The following is a 26,066-nucleotide window of genomic DNA, read 5'->3' as shown; positions in this document are numbered from 1 at the left end:
AGTACAGCATGCAACCAACACAGTTTCTTATAAGATATGGTTTGTCCCCTATGGCATCAGATGTGAGTTTCAAGGGCTGCCTTTTATGTGAAAGAGTCGTTTCTTAGCCTTCACACCCAGAAGCACTGGCTGAAATAGTTTGACAGCTTAAGGTCTAGACCTAAGAAGGTGAAGCTCATAGAAAGAGGTTATTTCCTCTTCTGCTTACCTAATACTTTTCTTGTAAGTTTTTCCTTTTCTCTGTGGATACTGGTATGACTAAATTTACTTGGGAAGAGTAAATCCTCAGGCTATGGCTTCACTCTATGACCACAAAGGGCTGCCAAATTCAGTGTAAGACAATGACTTCATAATTCTTAGATAAAATGTTGTAACTAGAGCAGACAGGAAGTAGTGGAGCCAACAGTGTTATATTTCATTGTGTGCAGTTGATATTTCTTAGGTATAGCTTCTGCATATCCCAGGGATCAGAGAAATGCTCTGCCCTGAATAATGGCTGAATTAATTGTTTTTTTTCCTAGATATGACTTAGTATGTTCAAATATGCCTTAGTATCCTAATGGTGTATGTATAGAACAACTAAAGTCAAAGTGAGGCAATTTAGTAGAAAATAATTCCAATTCCTTATTTACGACAAAATTTAAGTCAGATTTTAACTTAGAAAATGAGTGACTTTTAATTAAAAAAAATTCCTATAAAAGATACTGATTTTCTTTTTACTGGAAACAATATTTTTCAACATTGTGTTCTTTCTTTGAGAGCTTAGCATCCCCCAAATATGAGAATCATCTACTTAAGGAACTTGAAATTCCTGAGAAGACACAAAGTGTGTATATATAAATATACTACAATACGTCATACTACAATAGTCATTCTTTTTCAGGTTTACCTTATTTTTTATTCATTATCAAAGCTGCTTTTTACTCTTTATCAGAAGCAGAACACTAGATTTAAAGGCTTTCCAAAGCCTAATGAATAAGTCCAGTGTTCTCTATGTGAATATTGCATAATTAAGGCTGTCATGTTTTGATTGAGCATAAGCTTTAATAGATTTGCTGGAATAATTATTAAAACATTTGAAGACCTACATTTCATACTGGAAAGGTCAGAAAGATAAAACATACATTAGTGGATAAATTTATACGAGATAAGTTTTAGAGAAATTAATTTCATGGTATTTATGACTTTTTGGAGTGATAGTTTGTTGATGCCTATTGTTAAGTAATGCCAATACAATGTAACACAATTTTATTTAAAAAAGTGAAGGATAGTTGTGCATTTTATAAAGTTTTTTTAATGGTTGATGTACTCTTTTGAAACTGTTTCTATTAGAAATGCCTGATGCCGCGTTTTTAAATAAACTGTCTATTTCTTCACAATCTGTATCCAGGAAAACATCATTTCTATTAATATGCCAGTGCCAGAGAGAAACATATTAATACATTTTCACTTTCATTTTTATACTGACATTTTATTTTTAGTCTTGCAGTCTAATTTTTTTTTCTACCTGAACTGTCTTATGGACTAGGTAAACTCAAACAGGTATCATTCCTGAGAAAGGAGCAAAAATGAAAACATACTCTGTGCCTTATCCTTTCAAAAACTTTAAAAGTTGGAATTCTGAATTCGAGAAAGCATTCAGAAAACAACATTCTAAGGAAAATATCCTAGTTCTTTCTCTAAAATGCACCTCTGCTAAATATTATCAGATATGTTTTCACTGATCTTAACTTTGAAAATGATTTCAAATTAAGGATGACTTGCTAGACATAAGATAATTTGGCTCTAATTTTTTTGCCCCTTTACAAATTGACTTCAATTCAGAGGAAAATGATTTGTGAAAAGTCTACTTTATGCCATTTGAATTATATAACAGTGGCAAAATATGCCTAACTGGTATGTGAATAAAAAGATATATTTGCTAAGTTATTTGCTAAACAAACCTCCAAATAAATAAGGCCATCTTTTAGAAAACGTATAATTGACGTTTTAGCTAAAATATTACTCAAATGAGGTAAAGAGCAAGGCTAAGCCTCACATTGGTATTGAGTGTGTATTCTTACATCTCTGAAAGTGAGGAATGGACAAGGGCAATCATTCTGGGATGCTATTTGCATTATAGACCAGAAAAAAATTTATAATGACTTTTAAGAGGGCCAAGTCTAGATTTGTTAGAAAACAAAACTCTAGTAGTGTGTAGGACTCTTACGCAGCTAAAGGAAAAGTAAAGTGGATTAATTTATTAGCAGTCACTTGCTCCACTCCAGGTTCAGGCTTCAACAGTCCATCCCAATCATCCCTTTAAAGTGCCCCTTATCTGTTCACCATTCATCCTTCAGCTCTACATTCAATCTTTAGTGCCTACCTGTCTGTTGCACATGAGCATACACACACATCTCCCAGCTGGCACAAGTAATGTTATCTTCACTGACAATTTCAAAGGACACAAGGAAAGGGGAGTTTGGCGCTTGGGTAGAGCCTCTGGGACTTATGACTCTAAGGGTGGCTAGAGAACAGATATGCCAAACATCGTAAAGGTGCCTAGAAACTCTAAGACTCTAGGTCCTTGGATTGTAGGGCTTCAGCCTAGTGTGACTTATCTCCTAGTGAGTGGTAGGACCTGGGAAACTCCTGTTGGTATTTGTGTCATGCTAAGCAGAATTGACTTAGAAAAGTTAGTTACAATAACATCCTATAAACAAGGTTTATCATTTAAAGATATATGTATCTATATATATACACACACACATATACCCACACATACACACACATACTAGCATATTCTTTATCAATAAGTGTTTACTCTGTACTATTTTCAAACTTCAGAACATCAAACTTCAAAAGAATCATTTGGAAGAGTGAGGGTAAGAGGTTTTAATATGCAGTTTTCTGAGCCTTGTTCTTAGACTCTGAATCAAGATTGAATTGGTTTGTTCTGGAAACCAAGAATTTGCTAGCCAAATAAACATCCATGCTGGATCGAATAACAACAGTCTTTGGAACACACTTTACAAAGCATGACCCCACTGTAATTGTACCTATCAACATTTATTTTGCAGTATGTAATATGTGATGCCCAACCACAATAGTGTGAGCATTTTTCACTAATCATCCACTGCTGTTTCCTTCACTGCATTCTTTCTGTAATGCTTCATTTAACAAATGTTAGTTGGCCATGATTTAGCAAGACATGATGTCTACCCATTAATAACCTGTATCATAATATGGGAACATTTCATTCACTTAATGTTTGCTAAATGTCTATAATACAGAAAGATTTACAGTGAAACTCCTCTTTGAACAAACTTTGTTTATCAGGAAAATTGTCGCATCTAGAAACACTCACAAGAAAATGAAGAAAGTAAGAAGTGCCATAAGAGAAGTCAAGATAAAAGTTTTTCCCAGAAGGGGATTGCTTTAAGCTTAGGGTAGTCATGAAAATAGAGTATTTCAGGAGATCATTCATGGCACTGTTTAAATATGAGTCAGGCTATGAAACTCAGGGCAAGGAGAGAAGCAATGGCAGATGAAGGGAAGGTTTAGGGTATGCACAGAGAACTGTGTACCATATGTGTATATAGAACACATTTGGATATCACATGGGATAAGTGAATAGCAATAAGGTAAATTTGGAACTTGGTAAGAGAACCTTTTGAATGCCAAATAAATAAATAAGGACTATAAGCCTTACTGCATAGATGAGGAAATGCCAGTAAGGGTTGGGGTTCCAGGGCAGTATATCATGAAGATGTTCCAGGTAAGTTTGTGATGAGTTGAAGTGGAGGAAACTGTTCTATAGGAGACCACAGAGACTAGATAAGTCTTGAATTTAAGTACATAATAAAAGGAAAATAATGTAAGGAAAATTTAAACAATTATATTCAATAAGTCTTGGTAACTACTGGACATGGGGGAAGGAAAGTGTCAAAAAACAATGCCCAGAATTTCAGAGCTGGGCAACTAAGATTATTGTGGTGACAAGAACAAAAATAAAAATTCTTTTATTATTATCAAAACCCTGCATTAGATCCTTTGTAAATATTTAAATTAATCTTCCTCCCATCTTAGAATTTGGAAAGCAGGGAAGGGGGTCCCAGGGGAACAGTAGCCAGTGGAGAATTGAGGAGAGCAAGGGATATTTATAAAGAGATTCTTGATATGTCTTCCTGTATCACAGGGCGTGCTAAACTTTCTTTTTCAAGGGTGGGTGTGTGTGTGTTTACAGGATACTCAAAGTAATGTTTACCCTTGAAGCACGTTATTTATTGATATTTACATTTATTAAAGATGGAAATTCTCTAAGAGGAAAATAAATAACTTAGCTACTTGACTTTCATAAAATTTATTTTCTTTATTTACTTAGTAATCCTATTAGTTCCTATTTTGTTTGAGATTCTATAGTATTGTCTCATTTAGCCAAATATTTGAAGGCAACTTTTTCGCAGAAGAACTTTTCATTTATTTGCATTTCTTTCAAAATTTTATTTTCTAATTCATTTAAACTATCACAAATTAATATAAAAAATATGTTATTCAGGCAAACAAGTTTTTGTGAAATAAATTGAAATCGAAAAGGATGAAGAATGTCATTGACATAAAAGTGTAATTGTTCTTCAATGTAACCTTACAAGTATAGGTATAATATATCATAATTTAAAAAGGAGGAAGAGAGAAAACTAACGTCCAAACCACTTGAATGAAGTAAGTTTTTACATAGCAAAAATATATACAACTTTTATTTGTCAAGTATACTTTAATAATGCTGGGGGTGGGTGGAATTAATTAGCAGTAAGTTAGGGGGGGAAAGTAGATTACGTGGTGGTGGCAATTGTAGTAGTTGAGAGCCCTTCATAAATGATTGTTAACATCGTTCTGGTTGCAAATATTATCTGAATATGAAATTCATGCTACCATCATTCTGAATACTTTTATTCTTGAGTTTATTTTATTAAGACATTAATATTGTTTTTCATGACCATCATCATAAGTGTGAACATCTCCCCTCTATTCTACCTAGCACTATTTTTCTTCTAGGAAGTGCATGTTGTGTTTCAGCATATTTTACATTACTTTGGTTACAATTAAGTGAAATTTTATGTCATAAATTTATATAGTTTAAAAGCTTAGTTTATAAGAGCTTGCCATGGTTTTCTATTTCTGGGAATGATGTTTCTGATAAAGATGTGTGATAGAATGCATGATAGTTATCCATTTCATTCCCCATGGCTCTTAGTGTAAAGTCCAAATCTCTTCACATGTTTTATAAAAGCCAGTAAGAATTGGTACCTGCTTTTTACTCATGCATAGTTTTTCTCCCTCATATTTCATATTTTGCCCTCCAGCTTTACTAAATTTTAGTTTGTTCCCTGAAAATGACTCTGGTTCTTGTTTGCAGGCCTCAGAGCTCACTTTTCTTTCATCCACAGTACTTTCTTCTATGCCCAGCCTTCCCCTTCCCATCTTTTGATTGGCACCTAAGCATTTTTCATGTCTCAATTGGTCCCTGGTGCATCCTTTAGGTTTCACTTTCTCTGGAGAGGCTTATGAATAGCCCCCAAATACATTGGGCGGACCTCAACTCTATATCCAAAGAATTTTGTGCTTCTATTTTCATTTCCCATGAAAATATACAGAACACTTCATTAAAAAAATATAATGCTATATATAATATATATAATATATATAATATAATTACCTATATTCTTGTCTCTTATCCCCATTAGACCCTAAGCCTTGTAAGGACAGTCTTTGTCTACCTTATTTTCCCTTTGTCTTAGTCTCTTCATGCTGCTATGACAAAATATTTGAAGACTGAGTAACTTTTAAAGAGCAGACATTGATTTTCTCATAGCTCCAGAGGCTGGAAGTGCAGGACCAAAATGCTGGCAGGTTTGGTTGTCTGCTGAGGGCTATTCTCTGTTTTCAAAGTGGCACCTTGATGTTGCATCCTCTGGAAGGAAGGAAACCTGTGTCCTCACATGGAGAAAGGCAGAAGGGAAAGGGAGCTGAACTCAGCTTGAAAACTCTTTTATAAAGACCTTAGCCCCATTCACAAGGGAGGAGAGCTCATGGCTTAATTGCTCCTTAAAGGCCCCACGACTTAATATTAATACTATCACATTGGCCATTAAGTTTCAACACCTGAATTTTGTAGAGGACACATTGAACTCATAGCACCATTGTATCCTGAGCATTTAAGCACAGTGGAGGTACATGTTAGTTGATGATTGTTGAATGAATTAATTGATGATTTTCTTTTTTATGGTTAAACTAATGTGGTATATACTAGACCCATATTCCAACACAAACATTCATAAAGATTAAAATATAAAAATATTAGATTGTAGAAATATGATATAAATTTGAATAACATTTTTAGAACAAATTTTCAACAAGAACCATGCTTTATACTGTGCTACACACTTAGCCTTTTTAGTTTTTATTTTTATTTTTTTTACCCAGGCTGGAGTGCAGAGGCACAATTTCAGCTCACTGCAACCTCCACTTCCCAGGCTCAAGCGATTCTCCCACCTCAGCCTCCCATGTAGCTGGGACCATAAGCATAACACTACACCTGGCTAATTTTTTGTATTTTTGATAGAAATGGGGTTTTGCCATGTTGCCCAGGCTGATCTTGAACTCCTGAGCTCAAACAATCCACCCAATTCAGCTTCCCAAAGTGTTGGGATTATAGGCATGAGCCACTGCACACAGCCCACAATTAGCCTTTTCAAAGCTTTTTGCATGCTAGTCTTGTAGAAATTATTTAACAGCTCTGATTTATTGATAATATCAAGGTGTATTATAAGGTTAATTCTTTATTCTTAATATTGAGATAATGACCTATGCTCTTAAGTTTGTATTTAACTTAAAGAGTAATCTCTGAACCAGAGTGTTAGCTCTTAACAATTCATAAATGGTCACTAAATTAACAATTTTTTCTTTTTTTTTGAGACGGAGTCTCGTTCTGTCATCAGGCTGGAATGCAGTGGTACAATCTCGGCTCACTGCAACCTCCGCCTCCTAGGTTCAAGAGATTCTTCTACCTCAGCCTCCCAGTAGCTGGGACTGCAGGCACACACCACCACGCCCAGCTAATTTTTTTCAAATTTTTAGTAGAGATGGGGTTTCACCCTGTTGGCCAGGATGGTCTCGATCTAACCTTGTGATCTACCTGCCTTGACCTCACAAAGTGCTGGGATTACAGGCGTAAGCCATTGCGCCTGGCCAACACTTTTTTTCAAATATAACTTTAATTAAATATTGGTGGTGTGCTAATGGTCTTTAATAAAGTGTTAATTGAATTGTGCTCCTCATCACAAAATATTTGTAAACTTCAAAGGTTCTTCTGAAACTCATAGTAACTTTAAGAAGAAAGACGTAAAAGCAGAAAAAGTTGATAAATTACTTAATATTATCTCCTGTTACATGCATTTTCTGGTTCTTGTTTTTAATAATTAGATACATATTATGGCTTTAATGCATTAGAACTATTAACCAGGTATCTCAAGGTGATGATGCCTGTGTCTTACTAGTCATGCACTGCCCACAAGTGCTCGATAATATTTACTAACTTTACCAGGTTAACTACAAATGTGGGAAATAGTTAACTCATTCATTTTAATTGGTTAAAAATAATCTTATTTTACTTTGTTATTTCAATATCTTTACTTGACGCATACTCTGCACATTTATTAATTGAATACTCTATTAAAGAGAAAGTTATTGTACAGTGCAGAGTTGGATTTGCAGACGGGAATTCAACTGCTTATTAATTCATTTAAACCCTCTGAAATGCATTTTCTCATGTGTAAAATGATTTCAAAGCACAATGAAAAAAGACTCTCAAGGAGATACTGTTTACTCACCAATTTATCAAATAGAATAACATAATTTAAAGCATTCTAAAACCAAAGAACTCTAGACATACTAGGTATTATTACCAAAATTTGTATTTCTTTTCTACATATCACAATGTTCAACACAGAATTAGGGGTAAAAGCAGTAAATTGGAGAGAACACCATATAAATAATAAAGGAACTGGGTGCTGTGGCTCACACCTATAATCCCAGCACTTTGGTAGGCAGAAGTGGGAGGATTCTTGAGCCCAGGAGTTTGAGACCAGCCTGGGCAACATAGAAAGACCCTGTCTCTACAAAAAAATACAAATAAATTTGCTGGGCATGGTGGTGTATGCCTGTTGTCCTAGCTACTTGGACAGCTGAAGTGGGAAGATAGCTTGAGCCTAGGAGGTCGAAGCCTCAGGGAGCCATGGTTTTACCACTGCACTGCTGTCCAGCCTGGGCAACATGGCAAAGCCCTGTCTCAAAAGAAAAAAAAAAAGAAGAAATGTTCAAATAAATGATGTTACACCCAAAATATGTGATAATATGTGATTCAATTTACCTTTAAATACTGAAAATATTTCATGAAATTAAAAATACTATCATAACAATTGGGGAGTATCAATTATATACAGGTACATCTGGATGCCTACATTGTTCCTCAGGTTTTGTGCATGAAGGACAGCTCATATATGAGATTATATTGCTGTTATATTGCTACATACCAGCCAGCTAAATGCAATCCCCCAAGGACAGGAGCTAAAGTAAAACGGAGAATATCCAAATTTTAAGGAAGTCTTTAAATGCATGCCAGTGTGTAAGGGAGCTTATCTTTCTGTAAGTGAATGCAGTTTTACTTTTCTTAGCCCAGTAGCTAACAGATTTGACTTCTCATCATACCTCGTTATTAAGGGAGATATCTGAGAAGTAAAATGTAATGCTGTTTATGCTACTGATCTTTTTAGCACCCAGGAGAGTAAGGAGGGCAGCACCTTCAAGTTAGTGAAGATGAGAAGAGAGCCAACTCTTAATGAAATATTTTCTTGAATTTGGCAGTAACAGGAAGGATCTAAAAACTGATAAACACTTCGGTTACATCAAGGACTTTTATATTCCCTTCTTTATTATGCCAGATGTGAGCTGCCAACTTAACTAATTACCATGTTCTCAGTGGGAAGTTTGCTGTAATGCATTTTTTGCTCAAAAATATGTTAAAATTCATTTTTTTTCTTTTGGGTCTTCATTTTCAAAAAAGGGAAATATTATATAAAGCTTTGAAAAGAAAACTACATAGTAGCATTTACATAGGAACGTTTCTTGATAAAATACAGATATAGGACCCAGGAACAAGCCTGGCAAAAAATTTTTCCTGAAGGTTTTCAAGTTAGAAAACCCAGTAGCAGAATAAAATTATCCAAAGACACATGTTTTGGCAAAGAGTAACTTACTTCTCTTTTATATTCTGTTAAAAAATATTCAGTTGCTTTTGTTGGTATTTAATATTTTGAGAATATCTAAATATAATAAAAAGATCCGCTTTCTTCATTTGCAAATGAGAATGTAAAGTTCATTTTTTTGACCAGCAGTTTTTGCTATTTGTGATTAAATTCCTATAAGAACTTGCTTGATATGAGATTGTGCTCTTCTCAAATTACTCTTCAATTTTAATTTTACACCTTTGCAAATGTCAGAATGATTTGAATATAAGAGAAAATGTAAGGGACACACAGAATAACTATGTGTAAATGATGCGTCTTTATTATTGTTAAATACTCAATAGTAACTATTGTTTAAAGAAAATTAGTAGTCTTTGAATTCACAAATTGGAGTCCTATTTACACTTCATTTGATAATAATCACTAGCATAAGAAAGACATTACATTCAATACATATCAATACACATAATTAAGAAGGAAATGATTTATGTTCAAGGTCATGAACATCATACATCTTAGATTTTATAATAAAAACCACCAGTAACACAGCATTTTACTTGACACAGGAAGTTATTTTGTTATGCTAAAATTTAAATATTCAAGTTTATTTCCTAATATTTTACCAATTGGCATCCGTAATGTAGACAGTTCAAGTTGTTATTAAATGTACACATGCAGTTAAACATAAATAAGGCATAAACAACAAAAATCTCCATCTACTATGTCAGGATGTTAAACCTTTCTTACGGAGAAAAAAAAAAGTGTTCTGCTACACTTTGAGCTACTCATCTGGAAAATTAGGCTTATCCATTAGGCCCATGGATCACCATTGAATTACTCATCTGAATGTAGCCAAATACTCATACTGGGAAAACAGTTTAAGAAGCTAATTAAACTGATAGAAAGAAAACTTTAATTTTAAAGAAATATAGAAAGCAGATGATTATCTATAATTTCACTTAAACTTCCTAGGCTCATATATGAAGAATAAAGTATTAAACAAGGAGAACAAGACCAATGCAAATATGAATTGTGGACATCAGGTCTTAGGATATACATACTAAAATACCTAGGCTTATTCAGTCAAAAAAAAATCTGACAGTTGACCCTTGGACAATGTGGAGTGGCTGAACGCTTTTGCAGTCAAAAATCCACAGATAACTTTTGGCTCCACAAAAACTTTAACTACTTACAGCCTATAGTTGACTGGAAGGCTTACTGATAACATAAACAATTGATTAACACAAATTTTGTATGTTGTATATATTATATACTGTATACTGTATTTTCACAATAAAGTAAGCTAGAGAAAAGAAACTATTAAGAAAATAATAAGGAAGAGAAATATATTTATTATTCATTATGTGGAAGTGGATCATCATAAAGGTTTTCTTGTGGTTGTCAGGTTGAATAGGCTGAGGAGGAGGAAGAAGAGGAGGGTTTGGTCGTGCTGTCTCAGGGGTGGCAGAGACATATAAGTGGACTTGCTCAATTCAAACTCATGCTGTTCAAGGAACAACTGTATATCTATATGTGTATATATATATGGATATATAAATGTATATACATTTAAGAATTTCAGTGAATTAATCAGAATAGACTCCCTTCTTTATTAGCAAACATAAATAAAAATAGATACAGGTACCAACATTCAATAACAAATTGTTTTTTAGATATATACTTTATTTATATCTACTTATTGAAAAGTATGCAATATATGCTCTGTTTATTTTTCTTTATTCTCTCACTATATTAATTGTATCCCTTCCCACCCCCTTGAAATAATCTAGATTTATAACTTCCAGTGTTTCATAGAGATATACTAAAAGTTTTATGAGATTATTCTGGGGTTACCATCTGTAATTTTCAAAAGTAAACTAAAATTGCTCAGCGGATAATACCTGTATTCAATTTAGAATATCATTATTTGCACATAATTGCTTATTAATCATTATCTTGGAACCAGAATAATTTATTGATACAGCAAAGATTTTTGTAAATATCAGCAGTCTTTGGAGAATGGAGAGTTAGGAAATTTGAAGATTCCAAATAAGTCATATTAACAGATGATTATGTTCCTACTAATAATTGTATTACTAGTAGAATAAATTGGCCTCATTCACCTTTATTTTTGTTAGCTGTTTAGGAGCATTAAACTGGTGACTATACTTTTGTCTTTACTAGTACTAACTAGCAAAAGGCTGTCTTCCATCTTTCTAAATAAATATTTATTTTAGTAAATACTGTAGGTGTATATATCATCAGAAGCAACTACTTTGCAATAAATACCACTATTGACTTTGTAGACATTTTCTTAAGATGTTGTACCTCAAATTGAACAATAGAATTTCATTTAATACAAAATGTTTATCATTATTTCCCTTCTTGGAAGTACAGTCTAGCAAACTCTGAAGGTGTTTCTCAGTAAGGACTTCTACGAATGTGGCAAGGTTGTTAACATGGTATCACTTGGCAAAGTTTCTCATATTACATGTGGACATTTTAAATGTATTTAGTACCATAGCCTTAATGTGTTTTTATTGCATAAACAAGTTGTATTTTGATTCGGATATACTTAGTTTTTAAAAAGTAGATGTTGAAATACTTTTAGTTTGGTAAGTATTTCTTTTCAAGAATAATTCCAATTGTGATCCTCTTCCGTATTACAATGGTAATATAGGATTTATTTGCTGCTAGGTAACAAATAAAATTGCTGTTAGGTAACAAATAAAATGTGCATCTAAGAATGTTTGTAACTTCTGTTTTATTTCTATCACTAGTATGTGCTTGAATTAATGAAAAGCGTCTGAGACTACTGATGATTTCAGGAAAAAATTTGCCAGCAATTCAGAGTAGTTGCTACTAGATGATAGCAGTGTGTTTCTTTCTCTAGCATAGCTGGGTTGCAATTAAAAAGAAAACAGACATTTGGAAATATTCTTTATAAAAACAATTATTCATGAAACTTGAATTTCAATGGACACATTATAAATTAAATAAAATTAACATATTATAGAAATAATTATAAAAATATTTTATGTTTCAAAATCATTGTAAAAATGTTTTCTCTTTTAAATATGAGTTTACTCTTTAATTCTTCAAAAATTCCAGTAAGTCACCTCACTTTTGGTCTCATCTGCTTGCTACCTAACCTATATTGGTTCATTCGTCCTTTCAGTGATACTTGTTTTTGTATTCTAGACTATAGATAAGTCAGTAGACTTCTGTCATCTTTCCCTCTAGCTAATGACAGCAGGGCTATCATCATAAATATTGTAGGAGCTTCTGGTAACTGAGTACCTACTGCATACCTGGAACTGTGATAGGTGTTTCAAAGATAATCAGTATCTTTGTCTGAAAGGTAGGTAGCATTACCCTTGTATAACTTAAATTGCAGAAGAATTGGCTAAATAAAATAAATGATGAAAATAGCTGTAAGACAAGAAATGTGGGAATGAGTATATTTTTTAGGGAAGGGGGACACCTGCCTTTTAGGTACATTGATTGTTTTTAAGTGAGCTAATCATGAACAGATTTCAGGTTTTCAAGAGAATCTGAATCTGTGAATTATGATGTGAAACAGCCTTAGAGTTGAGATGGCCAATTGAATTATCTTTCTAACTACATGGTGGGTGAAGCAAAAACAAATGTAGACAAGGTCTGCTGTAAGCAATTTTATAGGCTACTTGGTGTCACTTAGGCACTAAGTGATAAAGTAGGATCCCAGCCCAGATCTGCCAGGGTCCACTGCACTCCTTTTCCTCTAATCCACACTGCTTTGTGAGCTACAGGCCTGTATAAATGCCACTATCTGATTTGTATATTCTATTTCTAGGCAGTTGAACATTTTGAGACAAAATCATGAAATTAAATTGAGTGTTGTCCAAATTTAGCTGCCCCCCTTTTATTAATTGCTCCCTACTTTTTTCATAGGTTCTAATTCCTAAGATAGTAAATGGCACATAGGAAATTTATTAGGAGTAATTTGGGGATCACCATCTGTGGTGTAGGAGGGGAAAAGGCAGGATTAAGCAGAGGGAGAAGTTGAGCTGCAAAGCACATCCAACAAAGGCCTTCAGCAGACCCCATGGGGAGCTCTAGGACAACCCAAGGTAAGGTGGGGGGCTTGGCCTTTATAAACTTGCATTGAGATTTGATGAAATGTGGCTGCCTTGAGGAGAGGAAGTCCCTTTGGCTGATTCTGAAAAGGGCTGAGAGGCAGGGCATAGTGGCTCACACCTGAAGTCCCAGCACTTTGGGAGGGCAAGGTGGGAGGCTTACTTTAGTCCAGGGAGATCCCTCAGCCTGGGTGAAAGAGCAAGAATCTTTCTCAAAAAAAAAAAAGGAAAACTACAACAACAACAACAAAAGGACTGACAGCTGAAGCTTTTCTAGCAGCAGCACTCTCTTTCACAGTTATGATAATAGCCTGCAATAACTTACCCTGGCATAACAAGAATTTGCATATCATATAATTGGTGATTTTCTTGACCTCCATTCTCAAACAGAGGCTAGTTGTACTTTATATCTTCTGCGGGACAGAGGAGAGGAAATCAGAGGGAAAATAATAGGCTATCCTCTTTCGGAGAACCAAGCGGCCAAGGGGGTATCCCTTGGTGCACTTTTAGAGAATATCCAAATATTCTCTAACTCCAAAGCTCTAAACATCCTAGATCAGGTTAAGGAAATGTAGAGCCAAAAATCAGAAATTTCTGGAACTGTAGCCACTCTATTGAAAGTGCCAGGCAGACACAGGACTAAGAATTGTCCTGTCAATACTCAGTCTGGACTGTATAATTTTACCAATTGGTTCCCAAATGCCCAGTCCAGAAAGGGATAAACCTTGATGGGCTTGCTGCAAAATGTATTAATGCTTTTATATTGTTTTACAGGGACTTTTATTCATGTTTTACTACCTATTATAAAGACAATGTGGTTGATCTTCATCAGTGTCATGTTCAGGGGCCCTTAATAGCACTTAGTTGGGATTTTAATCTATTAATTTAATTAATAATTAAAAATTACTCATCTATTATTCATACTCCTTATTATATTAAGTGCCTTTCTCATATAATGTTAAGTTGTTTAACACCTTTTCTTTGAGCAGCATTAATAATAATATTCTAAATTGCTAGCTACTTTTTCAAAATACCTGATATTCTTTTCATGGAGTAGTTTTTTAAAAATAGCTTGTTTAGATAAAGACTGAAAATGTTGCTAATCTGGTTTAATTCTGGATGTTTGAAATTATTTCTCGTTGTTTAAAAAGCTTTATGAAAAATAAAACAAAGCTTCCCTCAAATCATCTGGCAGGTGACTTTACAAGTAACCAGGAATTGGTCAGTTTTCAATATCATTTAATCATAATACATTAATTGAGTTATTGCTAATATATTCTCACAGGGTATTTGTTCTAATTTACTACCTTATCACACTGATATAAAAATAGCAGAAGATCTGTTCCAAAAGCCACTGCCATGGACGTTCATAAGATAATATACAGTTAATCTGTTATGCCTCACCTTCATAGATCTGTCCAGAAACAGAAAGCACCTCTCATTTTCTATTGATCCTTTTCTATCTCCTGCCTCAACACCACCAGATATTTCTATTCCACACAACTCTGTGGCCTTCCAAAATTATTAATTTAAGAGATTCTAACCAAGACTCTGTCCAAGAATGAAATAGCTTATTTATGGATCCATTCATTGGTTTATGGATCCAAGGTGCCCTGGAGAACACCACAAATCTTCATGATGTCCCAAGTGTTAACTTTAATGTTTGTATCTTTAATTTAGCTGAAAGATGTGTAAAATCTCATATAGTCAAATAGCTCCCTCTTGGCTGAACATATAAAATTGGGATTAAAGCATGCTGTTCCAATAGGTATCAATCATAAGTTATGCTCAGTAATTTATTTTTGAATCTACATTTTAAGATCACACAATGTTAAGGAGCAATTGATTTTTTTCTCCCATGCGGCTTATTTGTGGCCAAACCCTAGTTGTACAGAGATTGCCTTGGATAGCCAGACTTCCTCTGGGCTTCCCTGTTACATGCAATAGTGTAACCATTAAAATAAGGTCAGTAAGTAACCTCTTGCCATCACAAATAGCAGCAGGACAGTAGTAAGTATATGTCTGTCTCTACATATAATATTTTCCTATTTATCCAACTCATTACATAACTTTATTTTTACTTCATTATTCCACAATTGGAAAATGATATAACTAATAATAATCACCATACGTAGGAAGGGATTTGACTGTAAAGATAAATTTAGGCCGGGAGTGGTAGCTCACACCTATAATCCCAGCACTTTGGGAGGCTGAGGCGGGAAGGATCACCTGAGGTCAGGAGTTCGAGACCAGCCTGGCCAACATGGTGAAACCCAGTCTCTACTAAATATACCAAAAATTAGCCGGGCATAGTGGCGGGTGCCTGTAATACCAGTTACTCAGGAGGCTGAGACAGGACAATCACTTGAACTCGGGAGGTGGAAGTTGCAGTGAGCCCAGATCACGCCATTGCACTCCAGCCTGGGCAATAAGAGTGAAACTCGGTCTCAAAAAAAAAAAAAAAGATAAATTCAAAGTCACACTGAGTTTCACATGTAGCATACTGTATACTCTCCAGTGTTTCTGCAAAAGCTGTTCTTCAGCATGTTAGTCATTAGTAGACTCTGACACGTTCTATATTTGTCACTCATCAGGTTACTTTAATATCCACTCTTTCCAATAAACGTCTGATTCTGAATATTCCATATGTAGAGCAGATTAAAAATCAAAGGGAAAACACATAGTGAATCATGTTTTAATGTTCTTAACTCCATTAAAAATGCATTATATGCTTCACCTACTTGCAAAAAAATGAGTAAAATTGAAATAAGACACAGATACATTTTATTTTTTTTTTATTTATTTATTTTTTGAGACGGAGTCTCACTCTGTCACCCAGGCTGGAGTGCAGTGGGGCAGTCTCAGCTCACGGCAGCCTTGACTTCCCAGAATCAAATGATTCTCCTGCCCCAGCCTCCCAAGTAACTGGGACTACAGGTGTGTGCTACCACACCCAGCTAATTTTTGTATTTTTAGTAGAGATAAGGTTTCACCATGTTCCCCAGGCTCGTGTCAAACTCTTGGACTCAAGCAATCCTCCTGCCTTGGCTTCCCAAAGTGCTAGGATTATAGGCATGAGCCATCATGCCCAGCCTCCCTTTTTTCAAAAAAAAAAAAAACAAGACCTAAAGATATCTTTTAAAGTTTGAAGGGATATTGATAAATTTACTCCAAATCTGAGGCAAAGATAATTTCTTACAATATTTAAAGTATACTTGTATTTACCTTAGTATTATAAAACTAATATTGAATTTCATGCCCTTCTAAATTTCTGTGAAAATGTACCATTTATAAAAATTATTCATAACCCTTGGCATTTTATAATTTTATTTCATTATTTTATTTTATTTTTAATTTCATTTTAAAAATTTTTATTTATTTTTCTGAGACGAAGTCTTGCTCTGTAGCCAGGCTGGAGTGCAGTGGCGCGATGTCGGCTCACTGCGACTTCTGCCTCCCGGGTTGAAGCAATTTTCCTGCCCCAGCCTCCCAAGGAGCTGGGATTACAGGTGTCCGCCACCATGCCCAGCTAATTTTTGTATTTTTAGTAGAGACAGGGTTTCACCATGTTAGCTAGGATGGTCTCGATCTCTTGACCTTGTGATTTGCTTGCCTCAGTCTCCCAAAGTGCTGGGATTACAGTTGTGCACCATTGCACCCTGCTCCAAATTTTGTATCTTTTGACCAACATCTTCTCCCCCATCCCTCCAACCACTCCTGCCCTTGATAACCACCATTTCCCTTTCTACTTTTATGAGAGCAATTTTTTTCTATCAGTGAGATTATGTGGTATTTATCTTTCTGTGCCTGACTCATTTCATTTAACTTAATGTCTTCCAGGTTCATCAACGCTGTCCTACATGACAGGATTTCATTCTTTTTTGAGGGTAGTTACTATTTTATTGTGTATATATACTACATTTTCTTTATTCATTCACATATTGATGGACACTTAGATTGATTCCGTGTCTGGCTGTTTTGATTACTGCTACAGTAAACATGTGATGCAAATGTCTATTCAACATATTGTTTTCATTTTCTTTGGAATTATACCCAGTAGAGAAATTGCTGGATCATGTGCTAGTTTCATTTTTAATTTTTTGAGGAGATTCCATACTGTTTTCTATAATGGCTATACTAAGTTACATTCCTACCAACAGTGTGCTAGGGTTGCCTTTTCTTTACATCTTTACCAACTCTTTTTAGCTTTTGCCATTTTGATAACAGCCATTCTGACAAGAATGAGGGATATCTCATTGTGGTTTTGATTTGCCTTTGCCTGATGATTAATGATGTTGAGCATTTTCTCACATACCTGTTGATCATTTGTATGTCCTCTTTTGAGAAATGTCTAATCATATATTTTACCCATGTTTTTATTTTTTAATTTATTTTTTATTAATTATTTATATTCATTTATTTATTTAAGACAAGATCTTGCTCTGTTGTCCAGGCTGGAGTGCAGTTGTGTAATCACAGCTCATTGTGATTTCATAGAGATACGGGGGTCTCACTATGTTGCTCAGGCTGGTCTTGAACTCTGGGCCTCAAGTGATCCTCCGCCTTGTCCTCCTAAAGTGCTAGGATTGCAGGCATGAGCCACCACACCCAGTCCATTGTTTAAAATTGAGTTATTTGTCTTATTATTGAGTTGTTTGAGTTTTGCATATATTCTGGATATTAACCATTTATCAGATATATAGTTTACAACTATTTTCTTCCATTCTGTATCCTGTCTCTTTGCTCTTTTGATTGTTTCCTTTACTGGGCAGAAGGTTTGTCATTTGATTAATTCCATTTGTCTATTTTTGCTTTAATTGCCTGTGCTTTTTGAGGTCATATCCAAAGAGCCATTGCCCACTCTAACGTCTTGGAGATTTCCCTTTATTTTTTCTTCTAGTAGTTTTATGGCTTCAGGTCTTACATTTAAGTATTTAATTCATTTGAGTGTTTTTTTAATATGGTGTGAGATAAGAGTCTAATTCATTCTTCTTCACGTGGATACCCAATTTTCCAAAAAATACTCCTTGAAGAGACTGTTCTTTCCCTCTTGAGTATTCTGGCTCCTTTGTTGAAAATCAGTTTGCTCTAAATGTGTGGATGTGTTTTGGGGCTCTCTATTCTGTTCCATTGGACTATGTGTCTTTTAATGCCAGTGCCACACTCTTTTGTAACTTACTATAGCTTTTTAGCATGTTTTGAAGCCAGGTAGTATAATGTCTCTAACCTCATTCTTTTTGCTCAAGATTGCTTTGGTGATCTGGGGTTTTCTGTGCTCCTACACAAAGTTCAGATTTTTTTTTTTCTGTGAAGATTGTCATTGGTATTTTGATAGGTATTGTGTTAAATCTGTAGGTTACTTTGGGTAGTGTGGATGCTTTAATAATATTAATATTAATGCTTTCAATTCATGAACATGTGAGATCTTTTCATTTATGTCTTCAATTTTTTTCATTAATATTTTAAATTTTAAGTGTACAGATATTTTACCTCTTTGGTTAATTTTACTCCTGAGTATTTTTTTGTAGATTTTGTAAATGAGATTGTTTTCTTGATTTATTTTTAGATATTTTGCTGTTAGTGCATAAAAATAGTACTGATTTTTGTATGTTGATTTTGTATCCTGAAACTTAATGAACTTTTTTATTATTAATAGTTCTAACCATATTGAGTAATGTCTTTAGAGTTTTCTGCATATGTAATTATGTTTTCTGCACACAGAGAGAACTTAACTTCTTTCTTTCCAATTTAGATGATTTTTATTTCTTTCTCTTGCTTACTTGATCTGGCTAGAATTTTCAGTTACTATATTGAATGGAAGTAGTGCAGCAGACATCCTGCCTTGTTCTAATGGCAGTGGAAAAGTCTTTAGCTGTTCCCCGTTAATTATGTTAGCTGTGTGTTTGTCAAATATTATCTTTATTCTGTTGAAGTACGTTCCTTCCATACCTAACTTGTTGAGAGTTTTTATGGTGAAAATATTTTGAATTTTATCAAATGCTTTTTCTGCACTCATTGAAATGATTGTGTGGTTTTTCTCTGTCAGTCTGTTAATGTGATGTGTCATACTTATTTATTTACATATGTCGAACTATCCTTTCATCGCTAGGATGAATCCCTCTTGAATTTTTTTTTTTTTTTTTTTTTTTTCCGAGACAGTCTTGCTCTATCACCCAGGGTGGAGTGCAGAGGCGCAATCTTGGCTCACTGCAGCCTCTGCCTCCCGGGTTCAAGTGATTCTCCTGCCTCATCCCTAGTAGCTGAGACTATAGGCACATGGCACCACAGCCAGCTAATTTTTGTATTTTTTTTTTTTTTTTTTTTAGTGGAGATGGGTTTTCATCATGTTAATCAAGTTGATCTCAAACTCCTGACCTCAAATGATCCTCCTGCCTCTGCCTCCCAAAGTACTGGGATTACAGGCATCAGCCACCAAACCAAGCCACAAATGATCTTTTTAATGTGCTGTTAAATTTAGTTTGCTAGTATTTTCTTTAGGATTTTTGCATCTCTGTCCATCAGAGATATTGGTCTGTAGTTTTATTAATAGTGTCTTTGCCTGGCTTTGGTATTAGAGTGAGACTGGCTTTTTATTGTAGGTTTGGAGATATTCTTTCCTCTTCTGTTTTTTGGATGAGTTTAAGAAGAACTGGTATTTATTATTCTTTAAATGTTTAATATAATTAAGCAGTTAGTAACTTGATGTCTTCTGTAAATCAAAAAAAAAAGTAGTTAAGCCATCAGTTCCTGGGCTTTTCTGTGATGGGATAGTTTTCATCACTGATTTGATCTCCTTACTACTTACTGTATGCATCAAGGGCTTTATTCATTTCTTCCAGGTTATTCATTTTGTTGGTGTAGAATTGTTCACAATTACCTTTTTTTTTTTTTTTAAGACGGAGTCTCACTCTCTCACCCAGGCTGGAGTGCAGTGGTGCAATCTCGGCTCACTGCAAGGTCCGCCTCCAGGGTTCACGCCATTCTCCTGCCTCAGCCTCCCGAGTAGCTGGGACTACAGGAGCCTGCCACCACACCCAGCTAATTTTCTGTATTTTTAGTAGAGACGGGGTTTCACCGTGTTAGCCACGATGTTCTGAATCTCCTGACCTGGTGATGCGCCCATCTTGGCCTCCCAAAGTGCTGGGGTTACAAGCATGAGCCATCCTCCCCGGCCACCTTTTATTCTTTGTATTTTACTTGTATCAATTGTAACATCTCCTTTCATTTATTTGAGTCTTCTGTCTTTTCTGTCAGCTTAGCTAAAGGATTGTTGGTTTTGCTTACTTAAAAAAACAAAACAAAAACTCTTGGTTTCCTTTAATTTTTTCTATTGGCTTTCTACTTTCTATTTCATTTGTTTCTGCTTAGATATTTGTTATTTTCCTTCTACTAACTTTGGGCTTAGTCTTTTCTTGTTTTTCTAGTATCCTGATTTTCAACATTTTGTGATCTTTCTCATTTTTTGATGTAGGTATTTCTTCTATAAACTTCCCCTTTTGAACTGCTGTTGCTATTTCCCATAGGTTTTGGTATGTTATGTTTCCATTTTCTTTTGTCTCTGGATTTTTTTTTTTTTTTTTTTTTGACGGAGCCCAGGCTGGAGTGCAGTGGTGCTATCTCAGCTCACTGCAACCTCCGCCTTCCAGGTTCAAGCGATTCTCCTGCCTCAGCTTCCCGAGTACCTGGGTTTACAGGCATGCACCACTATGCTTTCCTAATTTTGTATTCTTAGTAGAGACGGGGTTTCTCCATGTTGGTCAGGCTGGTCTCAAACTCCCGACCTCAGGTGATCTGCCTGCCTTGGCCTCCCAAAGTGCTGGGATTACAGGCATGAGCCATTGCACCCAGCCAGAAATTTTTTTTTTAATGATTTTTTTTTTTTTTTTGACAAGGTCTTACTCTGTCACCCAGGCTATAGGGCAGTGGTATGATCACAGCTCACTGCAGCCTCAGCCTTCATGGGCATAGGTGATGCTCCCACCTCAGCCTCCCAAAGAGCTGGGACTGCAGGCACACACCACCATGTGTAGCTAATTTTTGTATTTTGTGTAGAGACAGAGTTTTACTATGCTGCCTAAGCTTGTCTTAAACTCCTGGGCTCAAGTGATCTGCCCGCTTCAGCCTGTCAAAGTGCTGGAATCATAGGCATGAGCCACTATTCCCCCCAACCTGAGGAAATTTTTAATTTTACTTTTCATTTCTTCATTGATCCATTGGTTGTTCATGAGCATGTTGTTTAATTTCCATATATTTGTGAATTTTTTGAAGTTTCTTCCGTTATTTCTAATTTTATACCATGTCATCAGAAAATATATTTGATACAATTTCAATCTTATTAAAGTTGTTAAAATTTGTTTTGTGGCCTAACACGATCTGTCCTGGAGAATGTTCCAGGTGCAGTTGAGAATAATATGTATTCTTCAGCTGTTAGATGGAAGGTTCTATAAATGTCAATTAGATTTATTTGATCTAGATTGTATTTTAAGTCGGATGTTTCCTTATTGATTTTCTGTTTGGGTGATCTGTTTATTGCTGAAAGTGGGCTGTTGAAGTCTATTACTATTTCTGTATTGTAGTCCATCTCTCCCTTCAAATCTGTTAACATTTGCTTTATATGTTTAATTGCTATGATGTTGGGTGCATATATATAATTATTATATTCTCTTGCTGAATTGACCCCTTTATCATGATATAATGACTTTCTTTGTCTCTTTTTACAGTTTTTGACACATTGTGTATTTTATCTGATTTAAGTTTGGTTATTTCTACTCTCTTTTGGTTTCCATTGCAGGAATATATTTTTTCACTCATTCACTTAAAGCCCATGTGTGTCCCTACAAGTAAAGTGAGTCTCTTTAGGCAGCATATAGATGGCTCTTGTACTTTAATCCATTCAGCCACTCTGTCTTTTGTTTAGAACATTTAATTCATTTACATTCTAGATAATTATTGATAGGTAAGTACAAACTACTACCATTTTGTCCATTTTGTTAGGTTTTTTTAGTTGTTTCATAGATCTTTTGCTTTTTTACTTCCTCTCTTGCTTTTTTTTTTTTTTTTTTCTTTTTGAGACAGAGTCTCACTCTGTTGGCTAGGCTGCAGTGCAGTGGCACTGTGCCGTGTGGGCTCACTGCAACCTCTGTCTCCTGGGATCAAGCAGTTCTCCTGCCTCAGCCTCCCAAGTAGCTGGGATTACAGGCGCCCACAACCATGCTCAGCTAATTTTTATATTTGTAGTAGAGACAGGGTTTCACCATGTTGGTCAGGCTGGTCTTGAACTACTGACCTCAGGTGATCCACCTGCCTTGGCCTCCCAAAGTGCTGGGATTACAGGCACGAGCGACCATGCCTGGCCTCTTGCTTTCTTTTTTGTGGCTGATTTTATGTAGTTGTATGTTTTACTTTTTTGCTTTTTATTTTTTGTGTATCTACTATAGGATTTTGCTTTGTAGTTAACATGAGGCTCACAAAAACATATTATAACTGGTTATATAAAGCTGATAACAATATAACTTTATTTCAAAAACAATACAAAATAAGAAAAAAAAAATAACTCTGGTTGCTCATAGATGAGCAGAACCCAGAACAGACTGGTGCAAGAGAGAAGGGAACCCAGCTCCACATTTGTGGCCTGAAGCTCTGGACTGATTGGCAAAAATTTTAAAGCTGACAATACTGGAAGAGAACCTTTGATCGAAAAAACTAGAAATTGATAGAGAGGTCATACAGACACTGTGATCGAAAAGAGAGGAAGCTTGGATGTCTGCTCAAAGTAGTAGGGCAACAGGACTGGCCCCTGGACTCAAAACAGACATAAGGAAGTGATGAGCGAAGGAACCTTGGGCACCACATGCCCACTGTGGACCTCTGAGATCCTAGCTGCAGGAGTTCTTATGACCTCCATAGACCTTTAAACTGGCAGGAGGAGCTGCCCAAAGAACAGACAGAGGCACAATTTGTACCTATGTGGAGCCAGAAGGGTTTGCCACATTGTGTTGTTTCAGCAAAACGTGACCATAGATGTCCATCTCTCAAGGCTCTCCATCTTGTGCTGAGTGGCTACAGCTCCTGCTGTCTGCTGGTCCAGGAGAGAGCAGGGCCACCACTGCTGCAGGACTGAGGTGCATCTGATCCATCCACCTCCTTGCCTGTCGACCTCTTCCAAGACCACCTGCCTGGCTGCTCCCACAGGAGAGTGCCTACAGCATAGATTCCACCGCCCCCATCTGAGTGCTTTGCTGTTGGCTTGGAGGTAGTTTGCCCCTCAGAATAGCCAGTGCAATAATTGAGGGGCCAGTGGACGAACCCACGGGTGTGGTCCCAGTACCTCAGGACTGGAAAACACTTCTGAAGGATATAGAACTGAGATCTATGGCCTGAGCATGAACAAGGATGATGACCTCCCCTCTAAGAATACAGAGGACTGTAGCATGGGTTTGTGTGCCAGTATGGGAGCTGGGCATCCCTCCCTTCATAAGACCAGCCCAGGAAGGAGATGTCACGATAAATGTCTTCTTCCCTGGGAGTCCTGTGGTCTAGAATGTCTGGAATGACTCTGCGATCTAGGCTTGGAAGAAGCCTAGTTGGTCAGGCCTGCTGCCATGGCAGAGATTGGAGGGAGATCTACTGGGGTGGGGGACTGCAAGTTGAACTGGCCTCACTGCATCGGCTGGCCTGAAAACCCTGGGCTGCAGGCACTACACTAGTTACAAACCCATGGTGCCACTACCCTGCCTAAGGATGCTCTGCCCTTGAACCCACTGCATCACCATACCACCTGCAGACATACCATGCAATCTGCTTTGACTCCGGCAAGCACAGGGCACTATCCCTAAGAGAGGAGGTGAATGCAGCCTACTAAAATCCTCCTTTAGGACAAAGGAAATGGGTGCAGCACCAGCAGTTAAAGGGGACAACACCAAGGTCTAGGAATGGACATGGAAAGGGAGTCATCTTTTGCCTCCCGTCTCCACACTGGGGCACTGCTGCAGACCCACTGAAATACTAAAGGTGTGAGCATGGCAGAGTAAGAGCCTACTGACCCATACCCTTAAATGCCATCTACTGGACTGACACTTGAATTACACTACCAAACAAAAATACATTATGTTTACACCCAAGGCCTATAAAACCCACCACAGGAACCTGTCTACAGCAAAGGAACCCTTACAGAGTCTTGGCCCTCTGAAAAAAAAAAAACATACAAGCAGCTAACAAACATATGAAAAAATGCTCAACATCCCTAATCAGAGAAATGCAAATCAAAACCACAATGAGATACCATCTCACACCAGTCAGAATGGCTATTATTAAAAAGTAAAAAATAACAGAAGTTGGCCAATCTGCAGAGAAAAGGGAATGCTTATAACTGTTGGTGGGGATGTAAATTAGTCCAGTCCCCGTGGAAAACAGTTTGGAGATTTCTCAAAAAACTAAAAATAGAACAACCATTCAACCCAGCTATCTCATTACTGGGTATATACCCAAAGGAAAATAAATAAATTGTTCTACTGAAAAGACACCTGCACTCATATGTTTATTGCAACACTATTCACAATAGGAAAAGGATGGAAACAACCTAGACGCCCATCAGTGGTGGATTTGATAAAGAACATGTGGCACAGATACACTGTGGAAAGCTGTGCAGCCATAAAAAAGAATGATATCACGTCAATCATGTTCCATGTAACAACATGGATGTAGCTGGAGGTCATTATCCTAAGAAGATTAATGCAGAAACAGAAAACCAAATACCACATGTTCTTATGTATAAGCGGGACCTAAACCTTAGGAACACATGGACATAAAGATGGGACAATAGACACCAGGGACTCCAAAATGAGGGAGGGAGGAACGGGGGCAAGTGCTGAAAAACTAACTTTTGGGTCTTATTTTCACTGTCTTGGTGACAGGATCAATAGAAGCCTGATCCTTGGTGTCAGGTAATATACGCTTATAACAAACTAGTACATGTATCACCTGAATTTAAAATTAAAATATATAACACAAAAAATGCAGTTTTCTTCTAGTCTCATCATATTTTGAATGTTGATGTTACCATTTGCATATTTTATATTGCATATCTCTTAAATTATTGTAGCTATTATTTTTAATGGTTTTGTGTTTTATATCTTATACTTAAGATATAAGTAACTTATGCAGCACTATTAGAGTATTAGTTAATCTGAATTTGTGTACTTACTTGTACCAGTATTTTATACTTTCTGATACTTTCGTATCACTCATTGGCATTTTCTTTCATCTTGAATAATTACCTTTAGCAGTTTTTGTAAGACAGGTCTCGTGGTGATGAAGTCACTCAGCTTTTGTTTGTACTTCATTTCTGAAGTACAGACTTGCTTAGTACAGCATTCTTGGTATTCAGGGTATTTTTTCCTTCTAGGCTTTGAATATATCATCTCAGTCTTTCTTGGCTTGTAAGGTTTCTGCTAAGAAGTATGCTGCTTGCAGTATTGGAACTCCCTTATATGTTGTCTCTTTTATCTTTCTGCTTTCAGAATACTCTCTTTGTCTTTGATATTTGACAATTTGAGCAGTCTTATTTTGGCTAAATCTGCTTGGAGAACATTTAACTTCTTGTACCTGGATCTTTACATCTTTATTCAGGTTCGGAAAGTTACTTGCTACTATCTTGTTAAATAAATTT

The 26,066-nt window shown here is 36.0% G+C and overlaps 1 protein-coding gene across 4 annotated transcripts in view; it reads left to right on the top strand.

The window, feature by feature from the left end:
- Window positions 1–26,066, top strand: part of CCSER1 (coiled-coil serine rich protein 1) — a 1,475,382-nt gene that overhangs the window by 411,265 nt on the left and 1,038,051 nt on the right. The gene's annotated exons all lie outside the window — the stretch shown is intronic.

This window comes from Hylobates moloch, unplaced genomic scaffold, assembly GCF_009828535.3.
Source record: "Hylobates moloch isolate HMO894 unplaced genomic scaffold, HMol_V3 SCAFFOLD_2, whole genome shotgun sequence".
Taxonomy (NCBI): domain Eukaryota; kingdom Metazoa; phylum Chordata; class Mammalia; order Primates; family Hylobatidae; genus Hylobates; species Hylobates moloch.
This window is presented reverse-complemented; position numbering and strand designations above follow the sequence as displayed.